This window comes from Leucoraja erinacea, chromosome 6 (assembly GCF_028641065.1).
Source record: "Leucoraja erinacea ecotype New England chromosome 6, Leri_hhj_1, whole genome shotgun sequence".
NCBI classification, from domain to species: Eukaryota; Metazoa; Chordata; class Chondrichthyes; order Rajiformes; family Rajidae; genus Leucoraja; species Leucoraja erinaceus.
The window spans coordinates 60,872,303-60,880,833 of NC_073382.1; the positions used below are offsets into that span (position 1 = coordinate 60,872,303).

At 47.6% G+C, this 8,531-nt stretch overlaps 1 pseudogene; it reads right to left on the reverse strand.

Moving 5' to 3' along the window:
- The window catches only part of LOC129698424 (basic proline-rich protein-like), a 228,048-nt pseudogene extending 219,910 nt beyond the window's left edge, over nt 1-8,138 (reverse strand).
- Between the last annotated feature and the right edge of the window lie 393 nt (nt 8,139-8,531).

Genomic DNA, 8,531 nt, shown 5'->3' on the forward strand with positions numbered 1-8,531 from the left:
CTTTGGTGTACTGACCAGCATTTGCAGTTCCTCGTTTCCACAGAAACAAAAAATGACTCCAGCTGCAAATAATGGCATTTTAATTATACAATCTACTTTTCTTCAGTTTCAGCTGCTGCTTCCGAGTGTCAGATTTGGCCAATGCTTTGCACATTTGCAGCCAAGTCAGGAAGACATGTGATCAAGACTGGCTATAGAGTTTAATACATGTCTTGGCTGGCATTCCAGTGCAGTACATAAATAGTGCTGAACCATCGCATGTGTCTTGTCTCAGAGGAACTAGTGAACCAAGGGTTTAAACACTCCTACAGGATTGGATCGAAGATCCCTTGGGTCCAGTTCACAGGGAAAGTTATTCCTAACATCCTAGCAAATATAAATCTTTCATTCAGCAGTACAACACCACATGACTGTTGGCAACTTACTATGTGCATTATGCCCATTCTCTCCAATTCCCCAAGTGCTCATTTCTGTACAATTCATACACTGAAAAGCTTGTAGGTGGCAAACAATTTCACTCTGCCACATTCATGTAGGCATCCAAGCTTTGGAAAATCTCTCAGTTTTAACTTTAGCTTTCCTCCAAATAAGGAACACTATGCATAATATAGTTACAGTATATTTTTTCACCTGCATGATTATTGATCCATGCACTTAGATTGTTTCTGAGAAAATGTAAAATAATAATTATTGTTATCCACAATGGTTAAAGAATTTGCAAGAATACGATATTACAAAAAAAAAATCATCTTTATTTTGATGTTGATTCACCAATGGCTAAGCTCTCTAACCCACAAAAAAAAGTTAACTTGATAATAATCAGAAAAAAAAAATCATTTAATTTTCGCATTTTCCAACAACTGTGTCATAGTTTTTTTAATCCGGAAGTAGCAAAATCATTTAATTTTCAGGCATTATGTCCAAGCTGGATTTTTTTTATAGTTGTGCTGATTGAATTGATTGAATGCTAGGTAGATTTTGTTTAAATTGTTTTCAAGTTTCATTGCTGCAAGGCTTTGTAATGGCAGCATTATCAAGTCACACCTATCAGAATATTACTGAAACTTCCGAGCTATTCCAGATTTTTGAAAGAATCTCAAACACGTTTGCCACAATTTAAATCAGGCCAATCATTAGGCCAAGAAAATTAAGCTAGTTTAGTTTAGTTTATTATTACATGTACCGATGTACAGTGAAAAGCTTATTTTGTTGCATGCTATCCAGTCAGCGGAAAGACTATACGTGATTACAATCACCCACGGGATACCGCTTTGTCACATCTGGTTCTGGTACCACCTGCCTTTCTCTCCTCTTCTCCTCTAAAGATTCCCATTGTCATCTTCATTACTTAGACTCCAGTAGCTTTCGTGTTTTCATTTATCACCCTCTTCTTCTACTGTCCTGGTGTCATCTGCTTTCTTTTAGCCTGCCTCCAGCTATCATCCCCCTGCCTCCATCTCCAAACCCCCCCCACCCCCTTGCTGGCTCTATATGCTCATCATCCTCTCCCCTCCCTCCTTCCCATCAATCCTTCCCATCGATTCCCCCCCCCCCCCCCCCATCACCAGCCAAACAATCCCCCTCAGGTCCATTTCACCTCTCCTCTTCATACAGGCTATCTTCCCTCTCAGTCCTGGTGCAAGGTTTCAACCCAGTACATTCACAATTCCTCCTGACCCCCACCCCACAGATGCTGCTCAACCCATTGAGTATCTCCAGTAGATTGGGTTTTTTCCCCCCCATGATAAACGTAATTGTTCTCAAAGAAACTCCATACTTTTCCGAAGTAAATCTGGGTTGTCAGCTTCACAATGTATTATCTTAACAGTCTCATTCCGATAACCCACCATCAAATTTACATATCCACTGGATTCATTTGCTTGTTATTGTTTCTTTATCAACAAATGGAGGGGTTCGGGGGGGGGGGGGGGGGATTAACCATTACAGGAGTTTGTTGTGTAAAAATAGGATAATTTCATCTTTTATTCTTCACCAAGAAAAAAAAAATATTGAAATGGAATCAGTCATTCCTTCCAAGATGGAGTCAAGAGAGTTAGATATAACTCTTATGGATAACGGAATCAAGGGATATGGAGAGAAAGCAGGAACGAGGTACTGATTCTGGATGATCAACCATTATCATATTGAATGGCAGTGCTGGCTCGAAGGTGCTGGCTCCTGCACCTATTTTCTATGTTTCTAAAATACAAAAAGGCCAGGGATGGTGCCTTTAAAATCAGGCCATGATGATCGATCTGGAATTTAATCAAAATAAATAACCTTGCTCCAGATATCAATAACCAAGGCATTAATCAATCTTTTGAACATATAAAGTAAATGTGCACCTGCTCCTCAGTATTTTAGGCAACAGTTTGCAGCACAGACTTCAATAACTAATAGATCACAATTTATTAACTCACAATCAAAAATACTTGGACTGTTTGGATACATAGGAATTCTCCCACAGAGTTAACTTTGGCTGAAACTACAGAATACAGGTAGTACTAAAACTTTTGGTAATATACTGGTTCAGCTGCTGTTTCACAGTCCCAGAAAACAAGGTTCAACCCTGACCTTCAGTGCAGATTTTGCACGTTCTCACTGTGACCGCTTGGGTTTCCTCCATGTTTCAGCCAAAGATGTGCGGGTTTACAGGTTAATAAGACTGTAAATTGCTCCTAGTGTGTAGGAAGTGGATGAGAAAATATAATAACATAGAACTAGCGTGAACCAATCATGAATGGACTTATTGGGCAGAATGGCTTATTTCCATGCTGTATCTCTAAACTACACTATTTGAAATTTTCATCATCTTAAAAGAGATATTCAAAACGTTAATTGAAATGTTCAAGCACATACCAAAGTATGGAAAGAATGAGTTATAACTAAAGTCTTAACAGTATTTTTGTCTTTTTTATATTAAAATAAATAAAATGTGCATAATGGCAAAAATACAATCACTCTGTATTTATACTTTACTTCCAAGAATAAAATAAAATCTAAGCTGTAGTTTGTCATTCATGCACCTTTTCTATATATTAAAATAAGGCAATGCAAATCCCTGGACTGTGAATTTATTTCAGGCACATAGAAAGATTCTAGTTTATTAACTCTGCTAAAGAAACCCCTCTTGATATAGATAGAAAATAAAGATTTTGAGTGAAGTCTAGCCAGTATCATAGGTTCAGTTGTCAGCATAAGAAGTGATTGTTTGCTCTGCTGTCATTTTACCAGTCTGCTAATTAAGATTAAAAAAAACCTCCAGATCTTGCTTACATATGTTCTGACAAGTTTTCTTGTCATAAATCGATGTCATTATCCTCTTGGGACATTTTATCTCCTGTTCAGCCGATCACTCAGTGAAGCTAGGCAGCCAATTCTTTCTGAAATCTTCCAAATATTGAAGTGATACATAAAGTTTCATGACAGACATTAAAATTATCACTACTTTCCTGTCTCGAGTTCCATAAATGGACCAGATTGATGACCAATTGGTAAAACTATTGGATTGATCTGTGACACGTTTATAATGCAGAGCCCTTTTTAAAGGTTGAACTCATCTGAAAATGGATAATTACCTCACAGGAAGCAGGTTGATAAATTTATGCGTCCTTAAAATGAAAAAAAATGCACTTACAAATCAAGGAAAGGAGTATCTCAAACACATCTTTGATAATGAAAAAAACATACCTCACACTTAAACCAATTGTATTCCTGTGATCAAGCATGTGAAAGAAGTGTGACTTATCTTGAATTAAATAATTAGAGAATCAGTAAATTATATATTGCATTCAGCTGATCATGCTCTGCCAATTCTTTAATGGAGCCCACCAATTAGTCCCACTTTCCTGCTTGTTTCTCACTAATAAACGCTCCCCATTTAAATGTGTATCCAATTTGGTTTAAAGGTATTTAATTCAATCTGATTTGACTTGAAAGACTTACATTTACACCACACCTCTCACCAACTCAATTCATTCCAAATCTAGCACTGTGATCACTATTGCAACATGGGAAATGTGACAAGTAATTAGTGTACTGCAAACTCTCACAAGCAACAATGTGATCAGTAACAGATGATCTATTGTACCATACTGACTGTAGACCAAATATTAACCAATATATCAAATATGACTTCCTGTCCTTCATTAACATTTTCCCATTGGATCTTACACATTTGAGCTGGGCAATAACTTGAACTTTGTTATGACTCTGTTGAAAAATCTGGTCCTTCAAAGATCCAACACTCCCTCAGCATTGTAAAGATTTGAAGCTTGGTCATTTGTGCTCGGATCTCTGGAGGAGCATTTGAGTACATTTATTCCGTAATTATTCCAGGACAAATGTGACCAGCTGTTGGTGGGAGCTCTGATCACCCTGTCAGCATATGCATTCCAAAACATGAGAACAGCAATTATGTATCCAATTAGCTAGCTCTCCGATGATAGCATGTAATCTAACCTTCCAAAGTAATCTACCATGCGGAACCATATCAAAGGCGATGCTGATGTCCATAGAGACTATGAACCTTGGTTAGATTTAAGAAATACAGTGTGGAAATAGGCCCTTTGGCCCATCGGGCAGTTTTGGTCTCCAAACTTGAGGAATGACATTCTTGCTATTGAGGGAGTGCAGCGTAGGTTCACAAGGTTTCTTCCCAGGATGTCGTGACTGTCATATGATGATTGATTGGAGCGGCTGGGCTTGTATACAGGGCGACAGATAGCACAATGGGCTAAGAGTTCGGCTGGCGACCGGAAGGTAGCCGGTTCAAATCCCGCTTGGAGTGCATACTGTCGTTGTGTCCTTGGGCAAGACACTTCACCCACCTTTGCCTGTAATGGAATGTTACGGCGGCAGGCGCGGGCACACCGCGACGCCCTGTGTCTCCCTTTCAAGGGAGATGCTAAAAATGCATTTCGTTGTCTCTGTACTGTACACTGACAATGACAATAAATTGAATCATTTCATTTTCATTTCATATTCTGGAATTTATGATGAATAGGGATCTTATTGAAACATATAAGATTATTAAGGGTTTGGGCATGCTAGAGATTGGGGGGATCCAGTACCAGGTATCATTGTTTCAGAATAAATGGTAAGCCATTTAGAACGGAGAGGAGGAAAAATGTTTTCACACATAGTGTGTAGAATTCTCTGTCTCAGAGGGCAGTAGAGTTCTGGTTCTCTGGATACTTTCAAGAGAGAGTTAGATAGAGCTCTCAGGGATAGCGGACTTCAGGGAAATGGAGAGAAGGCAAGACGGGGTACTGATTGTGGATGATCAGCCATGATCACATTGAATGGCGGTGCTGGCTTGAAGGGCCAAATAGCCTACTCGTCCACCTATTGTTTATTGTCTATTGGATCCGTGTTGACCAGCAATCACTGCGTGCTCTCACACTATCCTACACACTACGAACAATTTACAATTTTTACCAAAACCAATTAACCTACAATTCTGCACATCTTTGCAGTGTGGGATGAAACCGGAGCACCCGAAGGAAACCCACGAGGTCACAGGGAGAATGTGCAAATGCCATGATGTAATCAGGATCAAACTCAGGTCTCTGTCACATTAAGGTAGCAACTCTATTGCTGCACCACTGCATGGCCCTATTGGTTATTTCTTTGAAAAATAAAGAAATTCAGAATGTTTAAGAAGGAACTGCAGATGCTGGAAAATCGATGGTACACAAAAATGCTGGAGAAACTCAGCGGGTGCAGTAGCATCTATGGAGCGAAGGAGATAGGCAAAGTTTTGGGCCGGAACGTTGCCTATCTCCTTTGCTCCATAGATGCTGCTGCACCCGCTGAGTTTCTCCAGCATTTTTGTGTACCTAAAGAAATTCGGAAGACTTGATCGCCAATGCTGACTATCCCCAATAATTGATCGCCAATAGTAATCAACCCCCGTCTTCCCAATAATAGACAGTGCTGCAGTAACACAGCGGGTCAGGCAGCATCGCTGGAGACAGAAAAAAAAGGGACGCTTTGGCTTAAAACCCATCTTCAGATTGCTTATAAAGACTCAATCAAATTTGTGAGGCAGGATAGCCCATGATTACTCCTAATCAATCCACCTTCCGAAAAATGCATGTTCATCTTATCTCTCAATAGCCCCTGCAGTAACCTACCTACCACACGTCATGCTTACAGGTCTATAGTTTTCAGCTTATTATTCTTTGCCCAGTTATTATTTCTAGCTGATTAAGATGATTAATATGTATTTATCATTTGGTCCCTGTGACAGCTTTCTGACTTCATGCCTCTATCCTTTACTGCATCATAATCCCCATTCAAATCAAATGTCTTCTATTTAGCAAACCCTCTGGCAATTCACAACATTTAATAGAATCAGCCAAATCTCACCAAGCTTTGTGTTTAAAGCTCTTCCTCTTTCAATCAACTGCAATGTTTTTAAATTTAAATTTATAAGTTGTAGCATTATAAAGTGGTTACAATCATTCTGCTCTGTCAGAAGCAAGATTTGGGATCAGTGGGGGGGGAGAGGGGAAAGGAGGGGGGGGGGAGGGAGGGGGGGGGAAGGAAAGGAGGGGGGGGGGGGGAGAGGGGGGGGGGGAAAGGAGGGGGGGGAAGAGGAGGGGGGGGGAAGGAGAGGGGGGGAAGGAGAGGAGGGGGGGGGAGGAGAGAGGAGGAGGGGGGGAGGAGGAGAGGGAGGGGGGGAGAGGAGGGGGGGGGGAGGGGGGGGGGGGGGAGGAGAGGAGGGGGAGGGGGGGGGAGGGAGAGAGAGAGGGGGATAGGGAGGGGGGGGAGAGGGGGGGGGGAGGAGGGGAGGAGGAGGGAGGGGGGAGGACGGGGAGGGGGGAGAGGAGAGGGAGGGGGAGAGGGAGGGGAGAGGGGGGGGAGGGGAGGAGGAGGAGAGGGAGGGGGAGGGGAGGGGGAGGGGGGAGAGGGGAGGGGGAGGGGGGAGAAGAGGGGGAGGGGGGAGGAGGGGGGGGGGGAGGGAGAGGGGGGGGGGGGGGGGGGGGGGGGGGGGGGGAGGGGGGAGGGGGGGAGGGGGGGGGGAGGGGGGGGAGAAGGAGAGGGGGGGGGAGGGGGTAGAAAGGGAGGGGGGGGGGGGATGGGGGGGAGGGGGGATGAGGGAGGGGGGGAGAGAGGGAGGGGGGGAAGGGTTGCAGGGAGAGGGAGAGGGGGTGGAGGGGGGAGGGGAGGGGGAGGGGGAGAGGGGGGGGGGGGAGGGGGGGGGGGGCGGGGGAGGGGGGAGGGGGGGGAGGGGGGGGGGGAGAGGGGGGGGGGAGGGAGGGGGGAGAGAGAGGGGGAGGGGGGGAGAGGAGAGGGGAGGGGGGGGGGGAGGGGGGAGGGGGGGGGGAGGGGGAGGGGGGGAGGGGGGGGGGGGGGAGAGGGGGGGGGGGGAGGGGGGGGGGGGGGGGGGAGGGGGGGGGAGGGGGGAGGGGGGGGAGGGGGGGGGAGGGAGGGGGAGGGGGGGGGGGGGGGGGAGGGGGGGGGAGAGGGGGGGAAGGAGAGGGGGGGAGAAGGAGAGGGGGGGAGGGAGGGGGGGGGGAGGAAGGGGAGGGAGGGGGGGGGAGGGGAGGGAGGGGGAGGGGGGGAGGGGGGGAGAGGGGGAGAGCGAGGGGGGAGGGGGGGGGGGTGGGGGGGCGGGGGGGAGAGAGGGGGAGGGGGGGGGGGGGGGGAGGGGGAGGGGGAGGGGGGGGCGAGGGGGGGGGGGAGGGAAGGAGGGAGGGGGGGGGGGAGGGAGGGAGGGGGGGGGGGGGGGGGGGAGGGGAGGAGGGGGGGAGGGAGGGAAAGGGGGGGGGGAAGGGGGGAGGGGGGGGGAGGAGGGAGGGAGGAGGGGAGAGGGGGGGAGGAAGGGAGGGGGGGGAGGAGGGGGGGAGGGAGGGGGGGAGAGGAGGGGGGAGGGGAGGAGAGGGGAATGGAGGAGAGGGGAGGAGAGGGGAGGAGGAGAGGGGAGGGGAGGAGAGAGAGAGGGAGGGGGAGGAGAGGGAGGGAGGGGGAGGAGGGGAGGAGAGGGAGGGGGAGGAGGGAGAGGGGGGAGGAGGGGAGGGGAGGGAGGGAGAGGGAGGGGGGAGAGGGAGGGAGGAGGGTGAGGGGAGGGGGGGGGGAGGAGGGGGAAGGGGGGGGGGAGAGGGAGGGGGGGGAGAGGAGGGGGGGGGGAGAGGGGAGAGGAGAGGAGAGGGGGGGGGGAGGGAGAGGGAGGGGAGGGAGAGGAGAGGAGGGGGGGGGGGAGAGGGAGGGGGGGGGAAGAGGGAGGGGGGGGGGGAAGAGAGAGTGCCTTTTTACTTCAACCCAAACAACCATTTGCAGGCAGTGCTTTTTTACCTCTTACCATATTTTCATTTCCAAACCAAATTAAGGGTACTCACAGTGCTGTAGACATTTGTCAGTGTCATTCAGAGCTCTGATTGAGGCACACCACTTGCAGAGACTGATTGAGGCACACCACTTCCTTGTTTTATAGTCCCTCCCCCTCCCTCCAGCGGGGGCAGCAGAGAGAATGGGGAATGGTGTAAAAACATTAATATCTCTGTCAATTTTCATCGACGGAAAAA